Below are 13,868 nucleotides of genomic sequence, written 5' to 3'. Positions count from 1 at the left end.
TGCTTAACTGACTGAGCCACCCAGGCACCCCTATGGTAGTTACTCAATTAATATTAGAGATAGGCCCAAAAAGCCTTTGACTTTTGATCAGATTCACATGTTATCCCTCTTCTTGTGGTTGGTAAGAATAGCAATGGTATTCTGGTATTCTGTGGCACATCTGTCATATTTTCTAAACTGCCTATCAGACTGACAGTCATTACTCTCTATTTGCTGAAGAAAGGAAAAGCACAAAAAACAGAGGGCAGGATTGTTCCCCACTCGGCTGCTCAGGCCAGAATGCCGGCAGGAAGGCATGAGAGCAAGGGAGAGTATGGGCAGAGTCAAGGCCAAGAGGGTAGAAGAAGCTTCAAGATGGCATATAGAAGACCATTAATGCTGGAACATTGCCACAGTATGAGGCACGAGGAATCCACATAACTCCATAACTGCAGTTAGCGATCAGGGTGCAGATGCTGGAACTAGGCTACTTACGTCTAAATCCTGACTCCTAACCCTACCACTTTCTAGCTGCATGATCTCCGGCAAGTCACTAAGATTCTGTGCTGTGATTTCTGCATCTATAAAGTGGGTACAGTAATAGCACCAGCTTCAGAAGGTAATTCTAAGAATTAAATGGGGTAATATACGTAAAGCACTCAATACTGTGTTGACAACTATAAGTGCTCAATACTGATAATGGTATAAATAATAATTACAATTCTGGAGTTTTTCAATAAAAGGCTGTTAGAAGTGTGGCTATGTATTTAGAAGAAAAGTTTAGTCATTCTCTCACAACAGACTTAAAAATAAACTACAGAGAGATGAAAAATTTAAACATATAAGATTATAAACTTATTATAAGAAAATAACAGGGAGTAAGTTATAACATGAGAATGTTAAAAATAATATGAATTCATAAACTGTCAATGAAATATATGACAGATCTGTCTAAAGGCATAAGCTCCTACATAAGAAAATATACCATAAGCAAAGGAAAAAAACAGTGAGAAAATATTTGCCTCACAGAGAAGACAAAACATATCCAAATGAAGAGCTTCTAAAAAAAAGAAATCAATAAAAGACAAATTTGGATAAAAGGAATGAATAGACAACCTAAACAAAATGTAAATAATCAAATGTATAAAAAGCTACTTGCCTGCCTAATATTTAAAATACAAATTAATATAATGAAAACTTTTACTCATCAAAGCGGCAAAATAATAAAGGATTGATAGCATCCAGTATTAGTAATAGTTTGGGTAAGTGAGCAGTGAGTCAAAATAACCCAGTGTTTGTGAAAGGGCATTTTTCTGAGTCTATCAATTTGTCACTTAAATGTATATACTCTATGATCCAGGAAAACAATGTTGACAGACATGTAAAGAAAAACTGCAAGATGTAAAAATATGAGGACAAAGACATAAAGAGCAATAGCTCTCTGACAACAACCAGAGAATTCAGCCATAAATGCACATCGATAGAAAAAATGATACAAAGAAAGTTGTAGTATAACTATATTATAAGGTGGTATATAGTTTTTTAAAAGATTTGGGTAGATCTATAAACGATTACTTGAAAAAACACATATTGTTCACTGGTGGGGAAAAATATGCCATCAAAAAAGTGAATATGTTATAATTGGAAAAATATAAAAATTATGAAAACACCCAAAATACACAAAGATATATAGCCTTAGACCACTATAAGTAATGGATAAATTTTTCTGTAAAGATATGATATGGAACAGTTATGCCTTTTACCATGGAATAATAATAGTAACCATCATAATCATAGTGGCAGCGACATTTGCTCAGCACAAGTCTCCAAAGTACTTCATTTACTAACTTCAGTTTTATTAGTAAAAGATAACTTGCCAGAATCCTAATCAGATAGCTGGAATAGGGAAACATCAGACCGCAAACAAATACTCTGGCTCTAGAGCTTAAGTGCTGAGCCAGTACACCAAAATAAGATAAAAAATTCTTTTTTATCTTATGTTCCTAAATATATCTGTAATTATTTAATGCTTTATGTGCTCTCTGTGCCATGCTCTTCCCTGTTTAGATGCCTAAATATCTATTATGGACCGACATAAAAATTCAAGTGTAATGTTAATAGTTTTAGGATACACAATCATGCATACTTCACCTATGTACCTACATTGTCAACTTCAAAAATGTTCATGAGAAATGCCACCAAACTAAGTTAACATTCCCTTTTGGAAACACGTATTTTCAAGTGCACCCCTAATTATGATGCTTCTAAAAAATTCACTCAGCGTGACCTTCTGAAAGAGTAATATTTATTCCTATCCATCCACTTAAAAAATGACAATTTAAGTCAAACTGTTTTTAGGACATAACTTTTTCAGACTTTCTGACAGTGACATCAACAGCTTATGTTCCAATAATTAATAATTAAAGAGGCTTTCTCAAAATATTCTTGCTATACAAAATTTACAAACCTAAAGAAAAAGTAGAGCATGTTCACTGATAATCTGAATGAAAACTTTTAATGAATTATTGGTGAGAGAACAAGTCTTTTTTATAATACTCTAATTTTATGATTTTTAAATAACATTTTCTTTTTTAAGTACTAGATGCATTTCTGATATACTCAGAAAAAACAAATATTAAAAATTTTTAAAGTAACTTTAAAATGCAAACAGAACTGAAAACTCAATCTCCTAAGTCATTGTTAGTGCTATGTAAGAATTTAGAAAAGAAGCACATTGTGTATTTTAATGCTATTTATGCCAGAGCTTTGGCCAAGGCAAAGGTCTTCAAGCAAAAACAAAGCAATATTCATGCCAGTAAGAAGTAAATGATCCATACTGGAATTGACTAAGAAACCAAAGTGGACATTTTTACTATTGAAAAAGTATACTTTAACGAGGTATACTTAATACGGGAATGAAATCAGGTCTTTGCTACACTGGCTTTCTGATTCAAGACTAGAACTGTACAACGGTCAAAAGTTGCATCACACATAGAAGTTATCACCACTTTTTGGCTCAAATAACTAAAGGCTTCAATGAGGCATAAAATCTAAAACCAACAATCAGATTTGCTTGCCACAAAATTGCCAAGACTAACCACACATGACAGATGGGCCCCTATTTCAATAAGCAGCAGTCAAGTTATAAAGACACAGGAGAGTCCAAGGAGTAACTATTAAGGAATTTTAGGGGAGAAGGGCTTTGGTTGATAGCAGAGTTTTTTCCTCAGATGATACAAAATACGAAAAAGAGTGACTCACACGGAGGGTATTGCCATACCCTATCCAACTTTGAAAATAATGTAACTAAATTTCTAAGTATACCAATAAATACTCAGAAATATTCCATTTAACTGGTGAAATCTTAGTGATAATAAATAGTAAAGGTTAAGTTTATATGAAAGCCACTTTAAAGGAAAGTCTTAAGCTAACAGCCTGAAATCATCTTTGAGTGCAGTAATGAACTATACTAAAGCATAAAACCACAGTTGAGTCTTTTTATGGTAGAGCTAAAACAAATCTTTTCCTTTTTTTTTTTTTTTAAAAAGGGACCAAGCAATATAAGACATTCTACTTTGCAAGCTCTCCTTATAATATTTATATTTAACGTTTAAGAAGATGCAAGTATAATTCCCTGAACATTATTTAAGTGACAACCAAATTTGGATCGCTACCTTTAAATAGAAAATCTGGAATTTAAGTCCGATAAACAGTGAGGAAAGTGTGGTTTTATATGTTAAACCAAAAATAACTGATTCTCTTGGTAAATCCACCACTTTTCAAAGCACCCAGTTTTTAAAATATTTTCCCTTCTCCCCATTATCTCTGTCCAGTCTACTTTACCATCTCTAGGATGTGAATACATAGATGCCTTGCTATATAATATGATCTAGTTGCTTCCAAGTTACTTTACTCATTGTAAACCAAAGGCTGGGAAAATCTGGAGTTATACATAAGAAGTTAAAGAAATAGTAACAAATACACTTATAAACACCATTAAACATAACTCCTAGAATAAGCATGTATTAACTCAATTATAGGAAATTTGTTTTCACTCTTACTACTGCTGTGCTAAAACTCTGAAATTACACTATTAGTATGATAAAAGGGAAAGCTTTGAATATGTGTAGTGGTCAGAAAGGATGTGCCCTTTGTGAAGGGCACCCAAGCTTCTAAATTACCCTCAGAGGCAAATTTTGAAAAATTCCAACAAATAAATTCATGTAATCAAATTACTAACAGCATGTATGTAAAATAAAATTATATATCTTTAAGTAACATGCCGGATTATTTACTGCAGCACTGTGTTTGGGTTTCTGTCAAAATATTATTCAGAAATGGGGAATTTCTAAAAGGAATAATTGTTAAACAGTTTTAGGAAATAACTACAGGAACAAGGTGAATGAAAACAAAGAAGCCAACAAACACCATTTCGTTTAAAGAACGAGAAGATGCTCAGAGGACAAATCAGAAAGGGACTGGGAAAATTGAGGTCAACAACAATTTGCTATTCAAAATGATCAGGGAGGCTATCTGGTGTAGAAAGTGGGCTGAAGGTAATGCATCTAATTCCTGATGAATTCTGTCGGAGGCAGCACCATGAACAGTCAAGTCATAGCTCTTCTTCCTACATATTTTGAAGCAAAGATTAAGCTGATAACTTAGTCAAATAGATTACATACATCCCTGCTTAGAAGGGGAAGATATATAATAACTCTCAAGTCTTCTGACTCAGTGAATTAGTGAATCATCTGATGAGTCATTTGCTTTGGAGATTAATTTATTCTGACTGGAATAAATAGAATTAGACGCAGTATAAAAGCCCCTCTTCATAATTCTACATGAAACCCAAAGATAGGTTACAAATGCCAAAGAACCATAATCGAGACAATTACCTACATAACCTAGTTGAGATGCTGTATGCCTTGAATCAGACCACTGTTTTGTTTAATATTTTAACTTAGGATGGTTTCCAAAACTGACCGCAGATTTACTCTAGGCAATATTGTATCCATTGGGGGTACACAGTCCTCCCCTTTGCAAAAATCAGAGAACTGGGTTGGATCTTCCTAAGGTCCTTTCCAATTCCATAAATCTAAAGCATTTTGCATATACACATACACATACATCAAAGAAGAAAGAAGAAAATGATTTTAAAACTTATTTCCTGGCATCAGTAAGCATTTTAAATTTGTTAAGACAATTTAAAAAGTATTATGTAGACAGAAAATGCTTTGTTTCACACTGCTAATCATACCCAAGCTCTACCTTATAACTTATGATTGAGTCACTGATGCTGTCTCCTTTCTATATTAAAATGCCTAGTGTACACTGAGTGCTCGGGGGGGTGGGGAAGAGGCTACTCCCTGGAACTTCTACATACTTCTACTCCCAAGAGTTGAGCTGTACGTTTGCCAAATGTCAGTTTCCTTTGGTCCCACATCTGTTCAGGCCAGTTGTATTTTGTCACTGTAAATTACCTATGCTGATAAATATCCATAAACCAGTGACAACATGAGTAAAAAACGGAAAAGTTGCTTTAAAAACGAAGTTGAATAGCTTTAAAGACTTCATAAATACATTTCATCAAAGTGAGGTCCCAGTATCGATTTCTGTTAAATTAAGTAGGGAAGGTACGACTGTAAACATCCCAAAAGAAAATGATAACCTATCTGAAAGATTTGAACCCAGAATGCTTTCAAGTACCTAAGTCACTTCCACTCTGGAATAAATTGGAACTGGCAGCTGGGTACAATGAAGCACCATGTGGTACATAGAAGAAAGAGAACTTCTCAGACGTGCTCAAAGAGAAACATTCTTGGCTCTTCATCAAAAAGGCTCATGAAAGCCTGCATATTTCTATGTAGTAAGTTAAATATATTACAAGAGGTACAGAAAATAGAGGTCAAAGTTGTATAATTCTCTGCTTTAAAACTTTTAAAATCAACAGAATGACTGCAGTCCTGATTCTATCTGTTAAAAGAGCTCCACGCCATTTTAAACCCAACACCTTTCACTTGAAAGCCCTCCAGTGAAAGGAACCATTTATAATAAATAGTTACGTCATAGCTATTCGTTACCACCCCTGAAACCGGGAGGAGAAAGTAAGGTTTGGTTTACGAATTAGCACATGAGGTGCAAAAAGGAACAAGTGCCTTTTTTCGTCATGTATGTAAAATGGAAGTTTGTACACGTGAGAAGTTGGAAAACAAAGTTATAAAGAACCGGGATAAAAGAGAGGAAGTTGTACTTTCATCAATATCAAATTTTTATTTTGTGAATTAGAACATGGGGCCTTTAAGAGCAGAGGCTCTAGAGTCAGTCTGGCTGCATCCAAATTTAAGATCTGTTGAGATTTGCAAAACATTCATGTATCTCCCTTGCTCGTTTTCTTATTTCTGAGCAGGGGATAATAATAATATTGACTGTATAGTATTGTTGATGATTAAATGAAATCATGCACATAAAGACCTCAGCAGAGGTGCTTGGCCCACAAGGCATGTTTGATAAATATTATATATCACCACCATTATTATTACTGCACAGAAAAAACTGTGTGGTAAAGGCTGCACACCGCACATATGTTTGTCTTCAACATATACTGGGCGGGTAGTTTGTTCATAAATGAAATGCAGCATAGAGACAGAATTTCTTCCTCAACAAAACCAAAATCACCAAAACAAAAACCTGAATACTTTCATTTCTTATTCTAGGTAAATCTACAGATCGTACTCCCTATTCCCATATACTCTAAGAGTTCTGAGATTAATTTTAGGCTCTCAGAAAGTAATTGTACAAAGGTCCTGGTTTCAGTTAATATGGCTGATTGCACTGGTATAATTTATAACACAGTATGTGAAAGGAATTCTAAAAGCAGGCATCTTAGCTCCATTGTTGGAAGGTTTTTTTTTTTTCTTTCTTTCTATTTAGTCATCCTGGGAGGCACCCTGGGAGGCAAACATAGCATGGGAAGAACATTCTCAGGGTGAAGAGGGAGTTGGGATAAGAGAGGAATAAACAGTGTGAGGGATGACACATAAAAGGAAAGAGTCCCTGGGACTGTTCTTACCCAACTTTGGTCCTCAATGCTGGGAAAAGATGCTTGTTGGGTTTTTGGGAGTGGTCTCCCCCATCTCTAAAGCGCACTTTGCCACCCTGACGCTCCACAGCTTTCTCTGGGAGGCTGCCTGTGGTACCAGGGAGTAGCATCTTGGTCTCTAATGTACTAAATTCACTTAGAAGGTGAGCTGGATTGATAAACGGTCTTTGGTGTATTACTGGTTCTGACCTCAGAGCCAGCAAAATTGCATATGTGTTTATACTTTCATAGGACCCATTTATAATTTTAGACTTGAAGTTGGTTGGGAAATTTTTTAAAAATGAAATCATGTGAAAATTTTGCAGTAACTCATTGTAGGCTGAACTTTGGCTAAATGCCATCCTAAGGAAGCAGATGTTTGCTTATTTTAATTTTCTGGCAGGGAATATGAGTTTACATTTGGATTTTCTCCTTAAGATAATATATACGTACAGTAGGAGGAAAACATATAGGGCCCTTCATCAAGCTGCTTTCCAACATCTCTGTGGGCCGGCCGCATGGGAGAGGTGAGGCATAACAAAATGCAGCAGTTATCAGAATTCTTAACTTCCTTCTCTTTTGATGTTCAAAGAGCACTCCATGTTACCAAACGGGATACAGTATGCGGTCTTGTGTCCTCATAGATTTCCCTATAATCTATCTGTAATTAAGCCAAAAATTGTTAAAGCAGTCCCTCTGTTTTCTAAGTACCTTCCAGACACTAGCAAATTTGCTCAACAGCCTCAAAAATAACAATTAACACAGAATACTGTTTTTGTATTTAGGAAATAAAACATACTTATTAAATCACTTACTCTCGTAAGCACCCATATTGCTAAAGATAACCTTAGCTGCCTTTGACTTCCAGGCTGGTTCTGTTTCTTCTAATTAGAAAAAGATGAGGTGGCTGGTGAAAGTATGAGGAATTCAGGTAAGGAGCTGTCCCTCTGACTCCTCACGCAAATGAAGGCAGGAAGGCTTGGAGAGTATAAATTGCTATATAAATAAAAAGCATTATTATTTCTGTTAGTGGAAGAAACCGGATTTTCTGAGCAGGAGTTTAGAAATATAGAAAAATTAAGAATCTCTGAAGAGTATGAACTCATAAAAGCTGATGTATTTTGATGGTCCTTGACTTGTTAGGTTTTGAGAATTGCTGTTGAACTTGAACTTGAGATTTCTGTTTGCTTAGCCTAAAAACAATTTCAGTGAACAACAGATGGCAGTATTCTGCCTTTTTAAAGAACCCTAATCGTCGGAAGATCTTTCTGAATGAGCGCTGCTCCCTCATTAACCCTCAGAGTTTAGTTTCTTTCTTCACGGGGGAAAAAAAAAAAGTAAAAAAACTAAAAAAAGAATAACTTCCATAAAACTATTGCTAGAAAGTAATACAAAATTTTAAATTGTGTTATATCTCTCAGGACCATTGTTAAAGTGAAACTATAATTACATCATTAATAATTCTTCTCAATTACGAGCATTTCAGTTCCGTCACCCTTTCCCATTTTCATAAGGTAAACATTGTAAAGATGACTCATTTTCAGATGCAATTTGATTTAAATTTTTTCCCACATGTAGTTTTCCATTGTGATGAAAATAACCGTAAAACAAAACAAAAACAAAATCAAAATATGCATTCGAACACCATGGTTTTGTGAGCCTTCACTGCCATTTGTTCTGTCTGCCCTGTGTTATCTCTCACCAGACTCTCCTACGTCGTGGGCACTTACTTAGCTGTGCTACTGATTTACTGCTAACGCTGCCTAACCGGGAGCTCTTGCCTCTGATTCCTACAGTAGCACCCAGCCTGCTCACCACGTGAGTGCCTGGACCTCATTCGCCGAAGCACCAAACACAAAAACAAACAAATGAAAAATGCTGGAAGCTGTAACTTCAGAAAAATCTTGCATCGCTGACCAATTCTCACATGTATTCTTAGAACGTCTCTGTCGAAAGCACTTGTGACAGTTTTCAATCCAGCTTTTTGATGTGTGATCTTGATAAAGTTTTGTCTTCCTCTTTTAGGCTGAAAGTGTTACGAGGACAAAGGCAACACTAGTTTTCATTCACCAGTTTAACCCCAGACCCTAGTTTAGTATCTGATCATTGGTAGGCACTCAGTGATATTAAAAATGAGTGAAGTCATAAGGAGCATATTCTAAACCTCCAGAGAAGTACATTTCCTCTCTCCCAGTTCTATGCCTTGAAGAATATAAAAGGACAGACAAATTACAGTGTCCAAGGTATTCCCTTAAAACAAATAATTGAATTTTCTGGAAGCCATCCTAAAACATTTAGCCTTCTAGCACAATTTCATGCTCTGATTTTAACTTAAATAAAAATATTGAGAATTGTTACACTGAAATACTGGAGTCATAAATAAAAATGGTATTTAACAAACTGATTATGGAATAACTCCTAGGCAGAAAACAGTGAGCCTGCGGAGGAAAACAGTGCTGAGGCAAGAAAATGACTCTACGCCTTTTTCTATAATGTACTACATATATGGAAAGAGCAAGCAGAGGATTTGGGTATACAGATGAGTATGTTTTTGGGAAAAGAGTTAAAAGGCCTGGAGGTAGAGAAAGAATGACCTTTTAGTAATAACACTCAGATGAAGTAGAGAGTGCTTCAGGTTGAAAAGAATGTGTCCTTGTATAGCACAGTGATTATAGTTAATAATACCGTAATATATATTTGAGAGTTGCTAAGAGTAGATCTTGAAAGTTTTCATCACAAGAAAAACATCTGTAATGATGGTGATGGATGTTAACTAGACTTACTGTGGTGATCATTTTGCAATATATATATATATATCAAATCATTACGTCATACACCTGCAGCTAATATAATGTTTTATGTCAATTACATTCAAATTTAAAAACAGAAGAAGAAGAAAAGGATGTGTCTGGAGAGGTTTGAGGGAATACATCATGACAGGAACAGGAGCCAAACGCAAGAGCTTTGATTAACCTACTAAGAGTAATGAGAACCTTCTGCTACGGGTAGTGACATCATCAGTACATGTGGAGGAAGGAGTCAGGCTGACTTTCAGGCTTACGGCTTGGACAGACGGAGAGCTAAGAACCATTCCCTGAATTAGCAATCACAGGAGCAGGAATGAGTTTTGATGTGGATGCTGAGATATTCATCTTTGAGTAAATATGTGCTATTCACGGGATGATTCAAAGTTGCACATCAAGAGAAACATCTGAACTGAAAATACACATCCGGGTATCACTGACACAGATGTGGTCATTTCAGTAACACCCTACATGGAAGTGTATAAAGAGAAAGAAGAGTGGACTGAAGGCAGGACCATAATCAATACTAACTTACAAGGAGGGTCAGGAAGAAGAGAAACTCACAAAGGAAAATGAGACAGGGCAACTGAAAATTAAGAGTATAGGGTCATATGGGTCACGGAAATGCTTCTGTCAAGAGGAGAGTGGCCAGTGGTGACTGATGAGATTTTAGAGATTAATAAATTCTGAAAAGTATCCCTTAGCTTAGTATCTGGCAGGTCACTGGTAACACTAAAGAGTACAATTTTAGTGACATGCTGAGGTTGTAAGTCACACTGCAATAAACTGAGCAAAGAAAAGGTGTGAAAATGGAGACAATGTAGACAGCTCTCTTCTGAAAACCAGCGGTAAAATGGAAGGTATGTCCCTATCTATTCAGAGAGAAAACAGGCTCTAAAGAGCTGGGGAGCAAGTGAGCAAGCACAAATGTTGAAGGGGGAGATCCCACTAGTATGAGGGCGTTCAAGTGCAACAAAAACAGTGGGAATGATAAAGAGATCAATGTCCAAGAGAAGGAAGTAGAGTGTGACTAACCTTTCATAATGGGGGTACATTTCCCATGGTAACAGTGAGAAAAAAGCCTAGATCTGCAGGTGAGAAGTTGGAGTTCCTATACTTTGGCTTTTATCTAACTCTGGAGATTAGTCTTGAGTCCCTTGTTGAGAAAGTGATATAGGCAATGTTAGGTTAGAAGTAGTGAGGACAGGGCGCCTGGGTGGCTCAGTTGGTTAAGCGACTGCCTTCGGCTCAGGTCATGCTCCCAGGGTCCTGGGATGGAGCCCCACATCCGGCTCCTTGCTCAGCGGGGAGCCTGCTTCTCCCTCTGCTGCTGCTCTCTCTCTCAAACAGATAAATAAAATCCTACAAAAAAAAAAAAAAAAGCAGCACAGAGGAGAATGAAGAACGTTTGAAAGAGGAGTAAGAAATAGCTGGCTAGATTCTCAGGCAATACTGCCAGTCCAGCTGAGCTTAGAGACTTCAGCTCCAATATGTTGTTTGTGTGCCTTCCAGTGGTACTCAGCGTGAAATTTTACACGAAAAGGCAACAAAGTGAAAACAGGAAGGCTCTGCCAGAAAGGAAGGAGAGAAGACTGAGCCATTGGACCCGAGATCCTGGGAAAGTGGAAGAGCAGGCCCAGAACAGGCAAGAAACAGAGCAGTCAAGCTTGAAGAAGCATGGGGTCAGAATGCAGGCTCGGGAATCTGTATGAGAAAAACAAACGCAGGATTCCATTAGTAGACCAGTCTCTCAGGCATGGAGGATTTCTGCTTCTTATTAGCAGAAAATAAGGTTGAAAAGGAAATATGAAGCCAGATTTCAGATGCCCATGAATGGAGGACAAAGTTTTCTAATTCTATCAGTTGGTAATTGAGTGATGAAAGACGTCCAAGAAGGAAAATGATGTCATCAAACAGTGCACAGTGCTTGAGGAAGACAAAGGTGTGGAGAGAAGACGACAGATTTGACCACGCTGCCACAAGACAGGTGGGAAACTAGGATTCCTGCAGCATCGATGACCAGGGAGGGAAGAGTGACAGTAACATTAAGGAGCATCAACTGCACTTGTAAGGTGATTCAATACTGAGACATGAAAAAAAATACAATGTATTAATTCCTGCAGTAGTCTTCTTTCATTTTGTCCACAATATTCTCAGTTCCTTCTCTTGAAAATCTCTTCAAGGGCTCTTGCCTTCACAAAATAAAATGTGGAGAGTTCACTTGTCAGTGTATAAAATCCACCCTGGGTCTCAGCAACTAAGAAAATGTTCTCTTTTTGATTTATCATGGTAGTGGCCCCCCACAGTGTAAACAGAGGGGGTGAATGGACACTCTAAATAGCCCCAGGTTGTTTTAATACAACATCCAATACTTCATAAATGTATTTTAAAAACTCAGTAAATTCCAGTTTCTACAACTAAGCAAAGGTACCGTAAATTATGTAACAAGGTTTCCAAATGTATAAATAGACCAAATTTCAAAACGCTTTTACATCAAAAAATTTGGCGGGGAACTTAGAATGAATTTCTCTAGAGAAATAATACTATAAACAGTGAAGAAATTCCTAGGCCAGCTCACAAAAGCTTATACCACTTAATAGTAGGTATGATAGCATTTTTTTGGTTCTACATTGCAAATGCACCCTATTTCAATCACAGTGCAATCTTTTAAGAAAAAACACATTTTATCAATGGTGTGATTCAAAAAGGAAATATGGAGGCACTGGAAAACATCCATTTCTGCATCATTTACTCAACAAATATTAACTGAACATCTACTGAGTACCTGGTAATGTCTATACCCTAGGGCTATGGAGATGAATGAGTTTGGCAGCCCTCAAAAAGATGCTCAGGGGACTAAAAGTGATCGGAGGACTGAAGAGGAAGCTGGGGGAACCTTGTGATAAATCACCGCCACCTCTGGTTACAAGGAGGGAAGTAAGTTGTTTCTCAAAATGCAAGACTCTAAACACCTACATCTGGCCAACTTTGAAAACTGAGTCACCATTATCATCCATAGCTCTCCTCAAAGTAGGATGAAAATAAAAATAAACTCTCCAGAGAAGCATGAAAAGGGAGAGGGACTGGTTGCAAAGATACTCATGACTCAAATATAGAAATGTCTGGTTTCTCGACATTTCCCTTAAAATCTTCAGCCCTTAGAATTCTCAAAGCTCCAAAACCCAACTCCCAACTTTGGAACTTGGATTTCAAGGCTTCCCAGCATCCTGTTCCCCCAGTAAAGAATAGGGAACTTGAAGCTCCCTGGCCTCTCAGAGCACATTAGGATCTGCCTGCTTCTTGCTAACTGGTTTCAAGGGATGAGGTAAGCTTACCTGTGAACCATTTTACATGCAGAGAAGATTTGAGTAAAATATTAAAAGTTAGTAATATAATGGAACACTACATCAAAACTAATGTTGTATGGTGATTAACATAACATAAAAAAATTTTAAAAATGTAAAAAAAAAAGTTAGTAGTATCATTTCTTGATTTTCCAGAAGGCAACTCACAGCTCTACAAATTATAAAGGGAATGACTTTCAAAATTTAAAGGTTAAGTAACTTGTCCAACATTACACGGATAGTAAGCAGCAGAGGTAGAATTCTAACTAAGGCATTCTGGACCTACACTATTAATCACAACACTAAACTGTCCGTCAGTATTTTAGGGTAACTGTTCCTATGCATGGTCACTTATCTTTGATGAGATAAAATATCTTTGTCAATTTGCTACATACTGTTAGTTTTGCAAAATCCTCCTTCAATTAATCTTTATCAATTTAGGCTCTCCTTATCAATGAGAACTTATTAACATCATCAGTATACTCTGAGAATTTGTGTCATACTCCCTTCCTTTACATTGCTTTTGAAAATCAAATTAGACTCTTCACAGAACTAATTTTTAGGGAAGACCCCACTACTAATGTTTCTCCATCAAGAAAAATGCCACTTATTTTTTTCTCCTTATTTCCCATCCTTAAGCCAGATCTCATATAATATTTGCTC

At 36.6% G+C, this 13,868-nt stretch overlaps 1 protein-coding gene across 1 annotated transcript in view; it reads right to left on the bottom strand.

The window, feature by feature from the left end:
- Positions 1-13,868, bottom strand: part of PDE3A (phosphodiesterase 3A) — a 323,314-nt gene that overhangs the window by 63,861 nt on the left and 245,585 nt on the right. The window lies entirely within an intron of this gene.

The sequence above is a fragment of the Halichoerus grypus genome, chromosome 6 (assembly GCF_964656455.1).
Source record: "Halichoerus grypus chromosome 6, mHalGry1.hap1.1, whole genome shotgun sequence".
Taxonomy (NCBI): domain Eukaryota; kingdom Metazoa; phylum Chordata; class Mammalia; order Carnivora; family Phocidae; genus Halichoerus; species Halichoerus grypus.
The sequence above is the reverse complement of the archived record's forward strand: the minus strand, read 5'-3'. Positions and strand labels throughout refer to the sequence as shown.